This window comes from Sturnus vulgaris, chromosome 1, assembly GCF_052056855.1.
Source record: "Sturnus vulgaris isolate bStuVul1 chromosome 1, bStuVul1.hap1, whole genome shotgun sequence".
Taxonomy (NCBI): domain Eukaryota; kingdom Metazoa; phylum Chordata; class Aves; order Passeriformes; family Sturnidae; genus Sturnus; species Sturnus vulgaris.
The window spans coordinates 31,294,957-31,314,482 of record NC_142243.1 but is presented as its reverse complement, the minus strand read 5'-3'; the positions used below and the strand labels follow the sequence as shown (position 1 = coordinate 31,314,482).

Genomic DNA, 19,526 nt, shown 5'->3' with positions numbered 1-19,526 from the left:
ACCAGGACAATACAACAGAGCCAATAGAAATCCCAGCAATCAACTCTTTTCTGACTCATCTACTTTCAAGTCTGATTTCTTCAGAAGAGCACAAATATCTCATTTTCTTAGATAAAAACCAGAGATGCTCCCTCCATCACCTTTGCTTTCTTCTTGACTACAGTATTGAGAGGAATGACTGCAAACCAATTAACACTTAGTAGCTTCTATTTAGCTTTACAATTTGAGGTAACATTGACCCTTGAAGCCTACTAACACATTGTCCCTGGACTTGGGATGACTGTTTTTACTAGGATACACCCTGGAATTGTCTTGATTTTCAGTCAAGTGTGATCAGTAGTTTGTATTTCTCTAGTACCTAATAGCTTCCATCACCCCCTCCACCTCCCACAGTCCTTGCTGTCTCAGGCATTAGCCAAAACATAGCACAGGCACACACAGGTCTCACCCCCAAAAAGGGTCTCTCTCCCTGCAGGCCTGCTCTGGAACTGAGACAGAACATAAATGAAGAACAATTCATAACAGTACTAATGAGCAGGAACTAAATCACAGCATTACTGCAGCTCAGCCTCTGTCTCAGCCCTAGGTTTGGCAGACTTAATGATGACTGCCTTATGTTATAGTCCAGACTCCCTAAAGTGGATGGGAACTGAGTGTGAAAAGCACAAGCTCCCCCCAGGAGATGAAGCAATGTTTGGCTACTTGCATGCAGAGTTGTCACATTTCCTCCTGCAAAACCTCTATGATCGGGATAAAAGGGGGAAAAAAAGAGTTTTCAGAGGAAAATGAGAGTAAAGAAAGGGATGGAGAAATGCAGAACCGGAGTGGCAGTCACAGGGGACTTTTTAATTAACTCTGGTAAGGATAAGGAGCTGAAGGCTCAGTCTCATGATATGCCAGGCTTTTGGGCATTTGGACATAATTTTTCAGATTTACACTCAGAAAGATGGAGAAGATGGAAGGATCTGAAAACAGAACTAGCTGAGATTTGTGATTACATTTTCCTTCCCTGCTCCTTTATTCATTTATCTCTTAAGCATAGCACTAGTGATATTCCATGCTTAAAACCCATCCTTTTAAATTTTTCTGGAATGAGTTTGGCTATGTATTTGTGTGTCTGACATATATTGACTATGAACAGAACTACAGTGTCCCAGTCAACTCCATATTAAGTGACAAAGCTTATCCTTGTATTAGGGTTGGTTCCTTTAACCCAGCATCTGATAGTTTATCAGTATTAATGTTATTGTTCTGCTAGACTCCAGGTTCTCTGTTGAGGTGCTGAGGCTAGGAGATGGTCAGACACCCTCCTTGGCCAGGATTCACCTCTTTGGACTAACCAAAATCTGCAACTCCCTGAAAACCTCCTCTTCCTCTACTGCTTGCAAGGGAAGTCTTGGACCAGCCACAAGGCTCCTGCTCAGATCAAGTGCCCAGGAAGGGAAGCAGTGGGAGAGCCTGTGCTTGGGCTGCTCTTCCTGGCATGGAAAGCCTGCACACCACTGCTAGGCTGTGCTGTGAATGCAGCAGAAAAAGTCAGCACTACAGGCTAGGAGGGACTTCCTATGCTTGGCACAAGTGAGAAGGTGTAGGAAAGCTAGCCTAAGGAGTTTTATCATGCAGGAGATGGGAACAAAAGGCAGAAGTCAAGACTAGACCCGCCAATTCAACCAACACATCTTTTTTCTAGTAAGTTATTGTTGCTGTACTTGCCTATAAAAGTATACCAAGAAAAAAATAGTGAGATCCATATCTTGTTTCCTGTGCCACAATAAACTCAATGTGAAGAAGAAATTGGTCCAAATGTCTTCCTAGTGCATTACCCCTTGGCCAGGCTGGTGCATTATCACAACCATTAACACTCATCTGATCTTTTCTAATTTGATGGCTTTTTCCCCTCCTCCAGAAATTAAGCCTATTGCTGAAATAGCACAGTAAGATGTGTATTCCACCTGTCATTAACAGCACTGACAACACACTGGATGAAGAACTTCGCCTCTTTCTCTGCAGACTGGTCTGATCCCTCTCCCGTGTATCCTTGGGTTGCTTTTCCAAAGGAGTTTTGAAGCTATTATCTGATGTTGTCAAGAATCCCATCTCAGCATCAGGGTGCAGTCCATACAGTACAGGGCTTTCAGATGGAAGCATTTCAGCTATGTACTGCTGGTATCCATCATAATCAGATTTGGTGGGGCTAAGGAACATGGTGCCAAGTTGCCCTTCAAGCTGTAGGAAAAGGATCAATAATGTTAGTGGTAATGCTGACACCAGGAAACATTCTTCTGTATCTACAAAGTTTCAGAAATTTATTTGAAGTCTGTGGACACTACAGCTGCATGTTCTGATACAATGGAACAGGGTTACCACAGTATTCCCAGCATAGTTACTATTTGCATAATTTCCGGACACTTCCATTTTCTACGGGGTTGTTTCTAATTTCATGAGGATGCTTTGCATTTATTTTAAGGACTGTCACTACTGAAGCAAGTGAATTTTAAGTACTGAAAGTCTGCATCACCTCAGCAGCCAAGCAAGGATTCTTATGCCATTTTGCTACTCCATCTCTCCAAGTGTAAGAGTCTTGCATGGAGTTTTTGTACTGCTTCTGTGGCCTCAGTGAGATAGACAGTGGTAATAATTTTGACAGGAGAAATAATTAAGGCCTCAATCAACTCAATATTGAGCTAAATACTATTAACTGCACTGTTCCTATAGAGCTGGAAGACCCTAACTGTCAGAATATTTAAGATAAGGCATGGGACTTTGGAGCAGATCAAAATTTATGTAGACAGGACTTTGGCGAGATGTACTCTCAGTGGGCTGACCTCCTAAATAAAATAAAAAGCAGTAAATAAGAATAAAAGCTGTAGCTGTCACATTTATTTTCTAGACTTCCCCATCGCCTGTGCTGTAAGAACTTCACTGAATTCAAAGAATTTCTCTGAACTTATTGTCATAGAGCTGTCTGCAATTTAAAAGAGGCTTGAAGTTGTTTTTGCTGAAAAATATTTCTACCTCTAAGTGGTACTTTTCACAAAAGCTATTTCTTCCTAATGCAGGGTCCACTCCACAAAATCACAATAACATTTAACAGCTTCTGGCATTTAGAACAGTCTACAACAAGCTACTGCTCAAAATAACACCAGTAAGCACTTATTTCTGAAGTCATTTTGGTTCTGCAACCAGCCATTTACCTGTGCCTGAACTTGCACCACTAACCTCACCCACAATAAGCTGTATCTTAAGACGCCACTTTGAAGTAGTGCTGAGGCTTTGAAAAAGCCCTGTTATTTACCTCGAGTGGAAGATCAATTCTGTCAGACAATCTGTACTTACCAGTCTCTGCTGGCACTTAAATCACGTTTTACTGCATCTGTGGGAGTTGTGTGCACAGAGGGAGGCTGTGGGTTACTGGGGTATGTAGCAGGAACTTGCCGCCCTTCTGTCTTTATGACTGGTGAGGTCTATCAAAGCTGAGGTATAGTGAATTATTCTAATGGACCCTGCGGAATGAATTTGTAGCTAAAGAAACCTTATCATAAGGCAAGAAGTTAAAAAGACAAGGTAATCTCCCCAGTGAATACAAAGCCCCACCACTGATGAAGGACCATCCTATTTGCATTCATTTGGCTGCCAGTCACTGAATGATTTTCTGGTTTTGCTGTAATTCTGGGCTTTAATTTTTCCCAATTACAGCAAGAAGCTAAGAAAGATACCTCACTGTTTAAAATACCAGTGGATCCACGCTAAGGGTTGGGTCCCTAAACTTTCCAAAGGCCATACAAATAGCAGTGATTCTGTTCAGGTTTCACCACCTATACTTATTTTGCAATTATTTGAATGAAAGTTCAGGCTTGTGAAGGTTAATGGACTACCTAAAGTAGTAAAGCAGTAATTCTTTACTTATCCATAGGCTAGAGGCAGAGCTGGAGCTGGCAGGATGAGCTTCCCACCATGCCCCCATGACCTCAGCTGTCATGTGGAGAAATCAGCCTCTTTTGAGGTCAGGAGTACAGTGGTGTTTAGCCTTTCCATCTCCATGGCAACTTACTCTTGGGCATCTTCTTCTGAGCAGTTACTTCCAATTGCCTTCATCTGAGGGTGGCTCTTTGACATATGAAATCCTGGTTCTTCGGGACCAAGGAGACACCAGCCTGCTCCTCTCGCTCACAGCCAAAAGCTGTGAGCTTCAACCCACTGCCAGGGGTGAAAGGGGCACTTTTCCCAGCTTAGCCCAGCTCCACAAATGGCTTGCTCACCCATAACATGATAATTTTTATTTTTCATTTCCTCATAAATGAGCTTTTTACCTTTGGACAATGAAAAATAACAAATCTGGAAAGGGTGCTTGAAAAAAATCTCTTGGCAGTTTTTAGCAAATTGTGTACAACTGGTTCTCTAAAGTGGCTTCTTCTGCAGCTAAGGAGAAGCATACAGGGGTTTAAAATATTTACATATATATAAAAATACATATAATACATATATATAATAATATATTATACCTCTGTATTATGTATGTGTGTACATATATACACACACCTCTGTATAAACATTCACATTTGTTATAACTGTGTATATGAAAATCGATTAAAGCAGTTTCCATGCGAAACTTCTTAGAACTAAAGTTAAAGCAATATTTTGTTTTTGTAGCCTCAAAACTTGTAGCATTTGCTGCTGATTGGAAGCAATTTTGGCAATCTGGCCCTTTGGAGTCATGGATGCTCCACATACACTTCTGTCCAGAATTAAAACTCAATAATGAAATTTGAATAATTCAATATGTCAGCTGGTGATAACCTGGCAAAGCTGCAGAAACAGATGTGTGAGAGGGTAGTGGAAAATTAAAAGCAGTCTTACAAGCTATTTTCCCTATTTTAGAAAGAGTGAGATGCGAGGAAATGTATAACATTTCCATTATTTTTTTGAGGAAGAAAATGTGCAAAGAGTAAGTGTAAATTCTGAGGATAGTGCCATTCTGGACTGCTGAAACTGATGAGTCTATCAGTTACCCTGATTAAAGTGCAGTTCCATAAGAGAGACTTTCTCATGCCTACCCAAAACCTTCTAAATGGAAGCACCTTAAAATAGTTTTCTTGGGAAAATGGAAACCTAACTGTATCCACTTAAGCTCACTATACAAGCAGTGTTATAAAGCACTGAATTCAAGTTACAAATTAATGGTACTTGCAAAAGTAGACAAGCAGGATGCCAACTCAAACTCTTTCAATGACAATCTGCTCATGATAAACCATCGACAAATTTATTCCCCCACAGCCAGACAAGACCTTGCCACAGGTGGGGCCACCTGGATGAGAAAATGTGTGGTGGTCTCTTTCCCTTAGGTTAAACGTACTGTGTACCTGTTCAAGAGCTTTAGGCACATATGAAAGTCCTCACCAGGATTTTCAGGCTGAGGAATTCTTGCAGACAGATCACTGAATAAAACAAGTCAGCTGCTTAAAGGACAAACTAAGGCTGTTCAGAATAAATGCTGTTAGGAGACATAAGAGAAATCCAGCGAGTTCCTTTCAGAAAACTTCATGGTTATACATTTGCATTGATGGGTTTGGTTTGTTCAGCAAATAACATTAAAACCAGATTTCTTTTATTTCAATCCAGTGAGAGGTATCTGTGCAAAAATAGCAAATCTGTGACTAAAATTCAGTAACAGTGTAAAATGTATTATCCAAGCTTTATGTTTTCTACCTTAGCCCTTATAAAAAAACTTTAGAGAAAACCACATTTTCAAAACACCACATGATATGAGAGAACATAACTTCGTGAACAAGTGCATACATTTTTCCCATACAGATCTTTAAAAACATAATCCTCATGTGTGACAGGAAGGTAACCTACTGTGCCTTTCTTGAAGGAGAAATAAAAAACTTGTATCTGATTGCAGTCTTTTATATCTCCTCACTAGGGAACATTTAGTTACTGAAATTCTACATTATTTGAAATTGGGAAGTATTCAAGAACTTTAGTAAAAATAGAATTAATATTAATCCCATTACTGCTACATCATATAAGCATTAATTTTATTGTAGAATTCTAGTCATAATGCCACAGTGAAAGCATGTGGTTAAGGGTGGTAAAACATTTTATTCAAGGAACCACTGTCTTTCTCTTTTATTTGGCTTCACAGCATTTGAAGCTTCTTTTTGCTCCCCTTTGGTTTGCAAAATATGCCAGTTTGTGATGAAACCTTCGCAGACAGGAACCTTTAAGCCCTTGGGGGCAGTATTTGCCTCCCAACAGTTCGAGTAAAAACTTAATTATAGGCTTTAAATATTGCATGATGTGACAGAACAGAACAAGTAAAATAGCTGCAGCTATTCCAGCCTGCTTGCTACATAAACTTGTACGCAGCAATCTGATTATGTGAAATGCTAATCCATCTTTATTTTAAACTAGTTCAAAGAAAATGAAAAAAAAAATTAAAAAACCCCAAACCACTGGAATATAATATGCAGTGCTGCATGCTTGTGATGAGAAGGCTGGACAGAGAATCCCTGTGAAAAATGCCAGCAACTTGGATTTAGAACAAAACGTTCTTGCAGTCAGAATAAATAAACCTGCTTTTCTCTTTGTCGGCAACAAAAACTCATTTAACATTTTTCTAATTTCATATATATTTATCTCAAGAAATTGCTTTTTCCTTTGTCTTTTGGAAGAGTATATCAATATTCTAATGCAGTACAAGCTCATTCAGCTGCACACTTGTGGGACATTGATTATACTGGGATAATCAAAGCTGGTGATATAAAAGGGACATTTTTGTGAGTGTGAGAAAACTGCGGAGTTTGCATTAGAAATATTTTGGGCTGTCAGGTTCACATAATTGCCATTGTGCTCTATACAAAACTGGTCTGTTGTACCCAAAAACCCCACAGAGCTGTTTCTGGGTGGGTGGATAATGGAGAGGACAGAATCCACTTCCCCCACAACAACATTCAGTGACAACTCCTTGAACATGTGTGTGGGGATCAGAAGGTGGAGAGCAAGAGTGGGACAATGAGGCAGGATCAGGCATCCTGTACTTCATGTGAAGAAAACTATTGCACGTTGGTGTGCTGGAGTTTGACTTAGCAGCAGAAAAAAACTGAGATACAAGATTAAACATTCTTGGGAAAACACTATTAACTGGTGGAAGCTATAACAGAGTGGTGGCAATTTCCACTAGCTGATGGGCTAGCTCAAGTCGCCCAGTTTATGCTTTCTGGTCAATGCTTAATTGTCTTCAGGAAGTTGTTCCCAAAGGACAATAAATTGGAAGATTATATATATATGATTTATATATACATATATATGTATGTATATATGAACAAGGTCATAGACATGCATACATATATAGGAACATACATTTTAAAAAACTATTGTCTTATTTCTCTCTATATATACTATTATATGTTATATACTATATATATACACTATACTATATATACTATACTATTATATATAGAATAATATAGATATTATAGTAGTGTATATATATATTCTATACTAGTATATATTATATACTATATATATCTATACATATATATATTTCTCTCTTCTTACACTTATCTCTCTTATTATACCTTCTCTCTTATTACACTTATTTCTCTCTATATATTTCTCTCTCTCTACGTTAAAAAAATCCTTATGAAACCACAGGGTAATGAATCACTAAGCAGTACAATGAGAAAGGCCAATAAGCAATATTACCAGGAGGAGAGAAGAAATAATTCTTGCTCTTACAGACCTTTCTAGCATTCCCTGCTATCAGAATCCTCCCTCTCATTAATTAGCAAAATGAATTATCCAGCTTATGAATTGTGGTTTGAAAAGAACAGCTTAAAGCAGCAAGATTTATTAGCAAAGAAAACGAAGGGTTAGAATAGGCTGATTTCATAGACTTGTTTTCTAAATGGGAAGCATTATTAAATCATCATAATAAAATTAAGCAATTATTTCACTATGACACCAAGTACCACAAAAAGGAGAAACAGCTTGATGTCCTACTAACTAAACAAAGGTTAGTAGGGGTATGAAGACAAAAAGAAAATTAATTTCTCAGAGTAAATACAAGCTGGAAGATATGGAGAAAACCAAGGGGTGAGGCTTCTGTCTCTTTTTTTTCTGTAAAAATATCTCTGAAATTAATTTAAATTACTAAACTGGATCTATTTATTCAATAATATCCTATATCATTTAGTAACAACTAATTACTGCCTTTTATATAAGCATTTCACATTTCCACGTACAGAACTTGCACAAATGACCTCAACTCAGTATTTAAACTGCACAAGTATGAAATATGCTGTAGCTCAGAGAAAAATCACTCTCGTATCCTTAACTTTGACTCAAGGGGAACATTACTGAGAAAGTCACAACAAGGTGGCATCCTTAATACATAATAATGACACATTCAGGAAATGCACCATTATTTATACATGTGACGTGCTGTAAATTGCTTCCATCATCAGAACTAATTGTAGTGATTATTAATGCAGTGTTATGAACTGTCAGAATTGCTGTTTGTAATTACATTTGTGCAAATGCTTCATTACCTGCCTAATGAATTTGGCATATATGCACATGTAAACCCCTGTTTTTGTTAACGTAATGAAGGGCATTTTTTTCCCCCTTAGCTACTGATGTGGAACTGGTTTGACCTATATTACAAAGTTCAAGCATCCAGTGCCAGAAAAAAACCCACAACCCCCCCCACTCCCTTTGATCTGATTTATTTTCATACTCACCAACAGCATCATGTAACACCAGCTACTTAAATAACAGCTTCAGGGAAAGAGCTGTGTCCCCCTTACTCAGTATAAACATGTGATTGAGTGGACATGACCTTGATGTGTGGTTACCTGGCCACTTCTTACCTCCTTGTGGGCTCTGAGCTGTTGCTGAGGACAGTGACACAGATGGAGATCTCAGGTACTGATCGATCAGGTATCTTCCATTCCAGCCCCGAGGGCCAAACTTCACTCTCCCAGGAACACAAGAGTGAAAACTGCACAGAGGGAAAAGAATGCTTTTAAATTCCCCTTCTCTGGCACACAGACCAAGTTTATGCTGTCAAAGAAAAAAGGAGTAACTTACACACTAACAATAGTGAGCATTGCCCAGAACTGTGCCAAAAAGGACCACTCACAAGGCTGGAGTTGGAAGGAGAGTGAGAAACAGGTTTCTAAATAATCAGAGGATATTGGGCAGTATTTTTTGCAGTAATTCCCAGATGCAAAATTGTTGATAGTGACATTTTATTCCCAAATGTCCATTAGGAAAGGAGAACTGTTGTGCTACTGAAACCAACAAAAACGGATTACTTACCTAGAAATCTATAAATATTACTCAGATAACCACTAAAGTTTCTTAGCTAAATCATCCATAGACTTTATCCCGAGAAGAAAATTTACTAGTTTAACATTTATTAAAAAGCCTTCAAACTCATTGAAATTTTACACCATTTCCCAAAGAGTCATGAGACTTTGAAATTTAAGTTTAATACTTTTCTTTTTGCCTCCATTATTTATTGTGTTAGTAGAGAATTTCAGCAGGATGATATTCAGCACTGGGCTTCAGCTGGTTTTTAAATTATTTGGCATTTGCCTGTAAAACCTGCGGAAATTAATCCTTATGTCTCTGACATTTTTCTATATTTTATCCTTTAGATTAAGAAGTAATAAGCATAACAAAATTAATTTCAATACCCTTGAAAATAATGATGCATGGAGGGAATATCAGAGGTATAAACTCTAGTCTTTCTAAAGGAAATAGATCATCCTGAGCTGAACAACATGTAGCAGAATCCGGGCCCACGTGAAGCATTTTATGTCTGACAAAAAACCTCCTTAAATCAGAATGCTGAGTTCAACCATGAAAAATACGACACAAGTTTCTACCCTGAATAAAACCACAAACCCATGAAATGTATTCCATCTGAATTAGGTGTACCTTGATTTTTGTATTGTAATTTAAAAAAAAATAAATACCTTAAGCAGAAATATATTAAAGACAGTGTCTGCACAGGAATTTGTGGTAAGCCACAAAGACCCGTGGCTCAGAATAGTGGGTGAGAAAATAGAGTTGTCTAAAATATGAAGCTTAGAAATTGGTTAATTCGAATATATACATATATATTATTTTATTAAACACAGACTGAAGCAGAACAACAATGTATATGAACCACCTTTATTAAAATCTTTGTCTAAATTTTTCAGCTTTCCATTAAAAGTATTACAATAGTAAGTTACAAAAAAAACTGAAAAAAACGAAATGCTGTACTAATCACCAGCTGCTCAGCTACAAAACTGCAGCTATTCTTCCTTTCTCACAAATATCTTTACAAATCATCCCACACCATCAAAATCAATCCATTTGTAGCTCTGACACAACTTCTTTTCTTTCCTTTTATCTTCCCCCTGGCATTGGCTAGTATTCCTTTTTAAAGGAACTCTTACCCTTTTCACAACCCAGCTCTGCCCCCGTGTGTGCTGTGCTCAGTGTGAATACCTTGCTGGGAGGTGACAGTGTGCAGTTACAGCTGCCTTCATCATGGTCTGCTTTGCTGATGTGAACAAGCTGACTGCTCCAGCACTGCCACTGCTGCAGGGAAGCTGACTCACACTGGCCTTGGAGATCTTCCCACACGTTCCTGGGGTAGCACACAGGGATAAGCAGGGATCTGGAGGGGAGGGGGCTGTGCACAATCCGTGATGTGCCTGTTCTCCACATTCTCACGTCTCCTTTCTCCTCCTTCTTCTTTCTAGCCACCAAGCAGAATCTTACAACAGGGAAAAAAACAAACAGCACAAAACACTTGCTCTTTAATTCCTTTCTTTATGCCCGACTGCAGGCACCCATACACTGAGCCATTGCATACCTGAGCCTGAACACACAGGTATGTAAATCCACTCTGTAGGAGAATGATCATGACCATACATTTGGTCAACCCAAATTTAGAGCAGAGCAAAATATACGAGTACCATTGAATGAAAGAGCTCTGACTTTTTAAAACTACAGGTTTTTATCATAAGTGCACCACTGGCTAAAGCTGGTGCAATAAATGCTCTGTCTTTGTAAACATACCTATGCATGTCTATATTGAATAGTACAAATGTTTGTGTTATTGCCACACCTTTCCTGCAGCCCAACGCTCATGGGAAACACAGAGGTAGGGCAGGGCACTGAGGGCTGCCATCCTGTTGGGTTAGTTTGGAATCACAAGAGTCTGAAGTCCTGGTCTCCCACAGAATGATCATCAATGCTACCACTTGTCCCCACAGGGGAAGGAGTAATTAAAGCAAACAAACAAAAAAAAAGCTTACTTTTATCTCGTCAAAACCATAGAGAGCAGCATGGAAATTAGCCAGCATCCTTGTAGGAGGTTCACCAGTAATTTTAATTGAATTTTCTAGTATTCCTTGGGGAATGATGTGCTCTTCTGTGGTTGGAGCTGGCTTAGCACTGATAAAGACACAGAAATCAGGATGACATATTGTATTGCTCAAGGAGTTTCTCCAAGGTTCTGAACCACTCAGCTACTTAGATGAATATTCCATTGAAAAACAGTCAATATGGTTCTTGTACAAAACCAAATAAATTTGTTGTCCTTAAGACATTGCCATTGTGACTTTTTAATGGGCTAATAGTTAAGTCATTGTCATTTCTTGGTATGGATTGAGGTTTCACCATTAGCTTCTAAAATTTAAGGCCTTGATTCTGAAGATAATGAAAATATTATAAACTCAGGGTTAAGTGATCTGTGATTGTGGGTGTTACCACATACAAAGACAAGCATAGCTCAGAAGACACCTGGACTCTCTTTAAGTTCCCTGTAGAACTGGGAAAAAACAAAACATTTCCAAGACATACCAGGAACAAGACAGAAGGCTAGACAGAAAAATAGGTCCAGCTATCTTCCTGCTTAGGAAACCTATCTCAGACTACTTTAGAGTGTTATTGCCTTTAAAATTCTAAATGCACAAAGACAGTGGAAAGACACTGATAGATCAAAGAAGAGAGTTATAATGGAAAAAACATCTGCCTCCAAAGCACCTCCTGGTGAAAACCAGGAATATTGAGAAAAGTTTAAAATGTGGCTGGGCTAAAGATGATTTAACCACACCATTAGCCCACACTCCATGTTTCTTTGTTACTGTACTAACAGTTCAACTCAAACTGCAGCTCATCCACAAGATTTTCTTTGCCAGTGCAATCAGGAGCTTCTGGCACAACAATGAAAGGCTAATCTCCATGCAGCTCAGGAGGAATTACAGCCAAAGAATGTAACACCAGTCACACCCTAGCTTCTGCATCACTTTATTATGAGGTCTGCTGGGGGGATATTCCCAAGCTGCCCCTCATCATGTGGAAAAAGGAATAGGGGAATGGAAAGAGAGTGAGAATTTCATATCACATTACATGAGTGCAGCCTGGCAGCATCTGAATTTTCATATAGGCTGCACCCATTCTATGCAAAGTGGAAATTATTCAAGCCTTAATAGCAAAACAAACATTCAGTATATCAGATATCTGAATCTGAGATATTAATTATGAGTGACAGAAGAATTAAACCTGACACCAAAAGAATTGAAGTCGGTCTTTCTTCCATCAGTTTGCCACTGTGCCAACTGTTTTTCCTAAATCTGAAGCCAAAGTAATTTTTAAAGTATTTCCCAAGTCAGTCAGAATAGTAGGTGTAGGTTGGTTTGTTTTTTTTCTTTTTAATATCTTATTATATACCATTTAACATCCAATAAAATCCATAGTAAAATACTTCAATTTTTGCTCCAAATTTTTTTTTTAAATATAAGCTTATAGAGCTTTTAGGCCCAAATGCAGATGACTAAAGCTTGAGAAGCACTGAGTGCATCCAAATCCCAACAGTTCTAGCTATCTTAGTGCCATTTGGGATTTGGTCCAACATCTTCATGAAGTTTCCTTTCAGACTTCCCAAAATCCTTCACTATCAAAAACCTTTCCAGCAAAATTGTTTCCTCTCTCCTCCCTCAAAAGCCAGGCATAACAGGCTGGAAAACTGAGCAGGTCTGTAACACCAGAAGCTTCTCAGATATTTCCCCATCCATCCCTGTGGCTTCAGACAAACAATACTGCCTCTGCTGTCTCCCATTATTTTCACTCTGCCCTCAGAACAATTGAGAACCCTGAAGTTCCCCTGAAAACCAAATTGACTCTTCACAACATTTCTGTGCAGGGTTGTTTTCAGACTGGCATGATTAGCTCACTCACATGAAATATGGTTAAGCACACTTGCAGTTTCATTGCTGGCGAAGGGGGCAGTTTGTGCATGCTCTCACAGTGCCTAGCACACCAGGGCCCCTCATTAATCCCGTGGTGTTTTGTTTCAGCTGATAGAAAACACTGACTCTAAGCCATCTCTTCGTTTGTTGCAGGCAGCCTGCTTGGCAGACAAAGCAGGCTGCTGTGGTTAAAACCAGGAGAGGAGAGAACCACACTATTCCCAAAACCACCTTAATGTCAAGGCCTGGAACATGACCTTGTCGTTTGGCTTCAGGGCTGACATATAAACATTGGCTATTTAGCACACAACACTGGGGAGGGAGCATCTTTTTTCAGTGGCATTTACGTTCAACAGTTCATTCTGTTGCTGTGCTGGGAAACCACGGCTTCCCAGGGCATCTCACAGATCTCTTTGTCCACTGCAGAGTGGCTTCTTGGTCCATACAAAGCTGGCCAAAGCCGTGGCTGCTATCTCAGAAAAGCAGCACTCCGGGACTAATTATCCAGCTCCCCCAGGGACAGCCAGACCCATTTCATTAAAGTCTCCATTATGGCCCGCTGAATGGAAGAGGAGCTGTTAATTAGGCGGGGGAAGGCTGTGCCTGAGGCAAATCCTACCCACCCACCAGGGGCTTTCTGTTTTATCTCTCCTGCTCCTCCTGGGAGAGTGCCCTGTTCAGCAAAACGTGACATACGCCCTCTTAATATGATGTTTATCCTCTTACAACCAGAAGCAAATGGAACAAGATTATTCGCTGTTTAGAATTTTGCTGTAATCCACCACATATTTTGTGTTCTGGGAATGTCCCTCCAGCTGAGGAGGTATTCTCCATCAGAGAGGCAGTTTGACACTCTCTTGGAAAAGAAGCCAATGGCCATGTGGGGCAGCTTTCTTAAGTGCCTCCTTTGCAGCTATCTCCTGCTTTTGTCCTAGAGAGATGTTATGAAATCTTCCAGAGACTATAGGAAACCCAAGCTTTTTGCCTGCAATAGGAATAATTGGAGAAGAGTGAGTGATGGAGGGGGAGGAGATGGGAAAATTAGCAGAGCAGAAAGTAAAAAGAATGATAATGCCCCCATTAATTTCACTATCACTTGTGCAAGGCATATTACTTCCTCTGAAGCACTTCACTAAACCCTTACAATTTCAACAAGCAAAATTGCGAGCTCTCAACGGTGGCCTTATTGCTGGTATTAGAAAAAGCCTGCAGAAATCTGTTCCCTTGGTTTTAAGATAATGAACCTTTTGACATTTTGATAGATGCTCAGCATTGTTACTGAGCTTTAGAAACTCTTATGGGGGGTACAGAGCAATTCCCTCATGAAAAAGGGAGCAACATGTGGTAGATATCACCTCAGTTTTTTAACTGATTGGTTCAGTGGGTAAATGTACAAGCCTCTCACCTTGTGGGCCCTGAGCTTAAATTGAGCACGGTGAGGTCACAGCTGTATTAACCTGGTATTCTCACTATTGCCTGTGGGGAATAGTAATCCTTAGTATAAAGCCACAGAGCCCTATACAATTGAATATAGTTTGTATAATGACCATTATTTATTCACAGGGGGCACAAGATTACACGAGCATGGAGAAAATTGCCCTCTGGCCCTCATCTAGTCAAAAGGTAGAAAACTGTACAAAGGAAACCTGCATTATGCCAAGCACAGGAATGCTCTAAAAATTTCTTCATAGCGTAGTGCTTATGGCCTTACACTTTTCATCCACCCCATTGCCATGAATATGGTGGGGGTGGAAGAAACTTTGGAACTCAAATCTTCTGCTGAAAATAAACTGTGCTCAATTTTCCCACAGTAATGCATATTCCATCCTAGTGATAGATGAATCCAGAACACTTTGCTCTGTTCAGTAAAGAAAATACGTCTATACACACGTGTAGAAGCACATATACACAAGCATATAACCATACATTGATTTTTCCACATTTCTAGCTCAGCATGCCCCATTTCACTTTCGAGCTCAATTGTTCATTCTTTAATGGAAGGACAGTTAAGTGGTCCTTGAACCAGAAGCAGATAAGAGGCTTATGTATTGTCTCATGATCTTCAAGTGGGTCTAGTCATGAAGACAGGATGAAAAACTCAGGAGTGGCTGGACTGCTCTCTTCTTAGCATTTTGCTAAGTGCATCCTTGTGCTTTTCGCATACCTTGAGCTGAGATTTTTCTCCATAGAGTTCCTATACATGACATAACATCTGCTAAACACGTGTCTTGATAAGTACTTCAGGTCTGCACCATTCTCAGACTTGAGCATCTGACACCAATGACCATTTCATCAGAGAAATCAGGACAGTGAACTGAAGGCAGGAAGGGAAACAGGTGGGGAAGCAAAAGAGAAGATGATGTTTCCCAGGAGAGTGGTCACGTGACAGAAAGCAGCAACTTCTGCATGAAAGGGACTTCATTTCATTCAGGCAATACTGTCACATAAATCTGGGGCAGCTGGGCAAAATAAATACCCAGGATCAAGCCTGTGTTCTCAGAAGTCATGTAAAAATTGTGATTGTGGGGTGTGGAGCAACAGGTCTATAGGACCATGACTTGGGATCAAAAGACAAGAAAGTACAACTGGAAAACAAATGCGTCCATATCCACCACTGAAGACATACAGAAACTTTCTTGGTATCATAGAATTTTCAAAAGGGAGACCTGAAAGATTGTCATGCTGTGGGGTTACCTATGAGCTCTAATACCATAATGAGAACTAACACTGAATAATACCTTTATAGCCATTAAAAGGATAGCTTACTGTAGGCCTGTTTATCAATGACTGCTCCCCTTGGGTACCTATATTCCATCTAAAAAAATCACAGTCACGCTCTCTAAATATGCTGTGACTCATGTTTTACCACACCACCTTTTCAAAAACTTTTCAACAGGAGAACAGGCATTGAAGGACCACAGTAATTGATCTCAAATTCTGGTTCACCACCCAGTACTAAAGGTTATTTCCTTGCTTCTTGAGATTTGAATTCGTCATGAAGGGCACTGCCCTCATACACACTTGCCCTGACAAATGAACCCTCAGAGTTCGTACCTCAGAGCATACAACATACTGTTCTGAACAGTATTATTAGTTTCTGAAGAGAGCTTTTTTTTTTCTCCTTTTCTGGATATGTTGAGTCCACCCATTTCTTGCATTTTTTGGTGGATCTTTAAATATCTTTATCTACCCCTCTGAACACATCCATCACTGCCATAGCCTGGAAGCATGCCAAATACAGATGTACCTTTTGCATGATGACTGAAACAGGATGACACTGATAATTTTGGGGGTATGTAAAAAACCCTAGTGCAATCAAGGGACTCCTGAATCAAGGGACTTGCCTTAAAATACTAAATTACATATATATACATACAAGCACACACACATAAAAATAGAATTATTGGTAAAAGTTTACTTTGGTTAGTATTGCCATTGTCTGCTTACTGTTAAACATCCAGATATGCCAAACTGGAAACCCTGTATGAGACATTTATTACAGTAAGGAGTGTCAGGGAGTTAAATTTCTATTTTTAGGGGAGTGGACAAATTATGGTAAAATAGAATTTCCTCACAAGATACAGTATGTGATGCCTAAGGAAAAAGGCACTCAGATAGTAAAGAGAGCTCCACTTTAAGAACATCACTAGTTCTACTAAAAAAATTATAGTAGAATGCAGGGTTTTATCTGAAATTGTCTAGTTGAGGCATGTGTCCAGACATAATAACAAAAAAAGATTTAGAACTGAAAAGCTATTTTCCCAAACTACTCTAATGATACTTCTTGGCTGTGTATTAAAAAGTCAACAGGACTCTTTTGTGTTCAACTCTGAACTGAAAAAGGAAATCCAATTCAAGGAGTTCTATCTCTTTACTACTTAGAAGAACCATGACAGCACACAAAATTGAAAAAGGTCATCAGAGTTACTTCAGAGACATCTCTGACTCCCAGTACACCTGAGCCCTGACTTTTTCCAGGGCATACAGTTGCTAATATTAAAAGGAAAAGCAACAGCCTGAATATTATTTGGGTATGTATTATTTACTTCTTACTTATGTACCAGATCAATTTCAACCCTAATTATCCAATTGCAAACAACTAAGTCACGCTGTTTATCCTAAACCTGGCTTCATGAAGACATTGCAGCATTTTAAATGAAAAGAATTGCATAATGGCATCCCTGGAATTTCTGTAATTATTACTGATACTGAAGTAGCAGTCACCCTGTGTGAGAAACTGCACAACCACGGGGTTTGGGCACATTCATGACCTTCCAGAGAAGAAACAGTAAATCGAGTAAATGACATCATCACCAATACGAAAATTTTTCCTCACCTGAAAAGCCGTTTGGGCCAGGAAAATGAGCTTATAATTTTCAAAATTCCTTGTCCTGTGAAAAGAAAGGTTGCATATGTGACAGCTTCTTTCAGGTTAGAGATACAACACTGAATATCGCCTGATTTTTCAACCTGTTTAATTGCTTTGTGGAAGATGCACTGAAGGCCTGAAAGTTAGTACAGTTATTTTTATTTGAATTTTGCTTTTTTTTGCTTTACTACTCATAAGATAATTGATTTCCTACTGTAGGCTCCTATAAAGAGCTGACCTAAGCAGTATAAAATGCAAGAAGCTGAAAAGAGGCTTTTAAAGGAAACTTTCAGCAAACCAGGGGTGAGGGCTGCAAACAGCAACACTCTTCTGCTTCCTTATTTAACTCAGCATGGAGACTCTCACTTGGGCAAACTGGTAATTTTAGAGTGGGTGATCTCCCTTACTCACAGCATTAGATCATTTGGTAGATTTACGACGGGGAATTGTTTATACAGAATTCCTCCAAACTCTTCCTTCCTGGCCCTGTGGGATGGCTTAACAGAAGGAAGGCAAACTTTTGCAAGCACAGTCAGCAAGCCCTGTCAGCCAACAGAGAGACCCGTGGGGATGAGCCGTGTTACAGAGCAGCAGGAGATCACATCGTGTTCTCTTTCCTCAGACACGCAGCCCTGCCAATGTAAACATCTGGTACAAGTAATAACTAATGCATCAGGCATCACTGCTGGAGGCAGAATTCTGTTTCTTGCACTTTGAAAAAAAAGCCAGCAAGAGTCAATTTTACCTTCAGTGAAAGCTGGTAGATGGGGTTGACACTGCCCAGGCTGATACTCCCAGAGTAAGGAATGGATGCTCTTCTGGCTGTCAGTGTGTGAGGCTCTCTTGTCGTGTTATCCTGAGCTGCATTTTCTTTGGCTTCAGCTACCTGAATGATGACAGTTGTCCCGTTTATTTTTTAATGTGCCATGATTATCTCACACAATTACCAAAATATTCTTATCCATACAGAAAAGAATACGGATATACTCTAGAAAACTGATATTATTTCAGACAGTAGCAAGTATTTAAAGTAAGCAAGCTTCTTATCTTAGACAACCAGGGAACAACTGTCCTCTGCAGAAATATGCCTGTTTACCTGTGAAAACATGTCAATCCTATATTAATAGATTTGTTCAAATTTCATGTTGGTATTTATTAATTTTATGAGTATTAATTCAAGCACCTAAAAAAAAAATCCAGCATTTGACAACTACATATTATAGATATGAAAATGTGAATATGGAGAGGACAGCCCTTTCTGGAAAAACAGCAATTTGACTACTTCTATTCTAGCTCATAGAAACGTTACACTTGAAATAATAGTAATAAAAATAATAATCGAATAATAAAAATAGACATTTTACAGGTGACTTTAAGTTATTAGAAACAGTTCAATTGTCACTGCCTTGTGTTGTATTTTTTCTGCAGTTGGCTTTGCTGATTTGATTTTCTTTACAAGTTCACTGTCATCCAGGAGACTGCCCTGGGCAGCTGACAGGCTGAGCAGACTGCCATCCTCCAGCTACTCCACCTGAGCTCAGCCATGAAACTGTTCTGCTTCTTGGTGAGGACTGACTAGCAGAGGGAACAAAACCACTGTGTTTAAACAACCACAGAAAGAAATAATACTCTATAGCATTTGAGAGCAACATTTTCTGCTTAATTACATCAGTTGATTTGATTTAATTTCTGAAAGGCCAGTTTACTTTCTGTTCCAGTATACCAGATCTAAGGTTCTGGACACTCAGAGTGGGAAGGTTTAGGTCGTTATGGATTTTATTTCTTTCCTAGTGCCCTTCCTCCTGAGACTATATAAAAGGTCTGTGATCTTGCCAAGGATGGCAAGTGGTAATCTATGTGGCAGCTAAGAAAACCAGAGAATAGTACAGGGCTGAAGAACT

General features: G+C 39.3%; 1 protein-coding gene across 1 annotated transcript in view; it reads right to left on the bottom strand.

Moving 5' to 3' along the window:
* DNAH11 (dynein axonemal heavy chain 11) overlaps positions 1–19,526 on the bottom strand; it is a 138,108-nt gene that overhangs the window by 13,113 nt on the left and 105,469 nt on the right. Inside the window, exons 32-38 of the mRNA XM_088162916.1 lie at positions 18,371–18,511; positions 17,593–17,647; positions 11,322–11,460; positions 10,507–10,777; positions 8,874–9,004; positions 5,361–5,491; positions 1,953–3,503 (exon numbers count right to left, since the gene is read on the bottom strand). The gene's annotated coding sequence lies outside the window, so the exon portion shown is untranslated. The remainder of the gene's footprint in view (positions 1–1,952; positions 3,504–5,360; positions 5,492–8,873; positions 9,005–10,506; positions 10,778–11,321; positions 11,461–17,592; positions 17,648–18,370; positions 18,512–19,526) is intronic.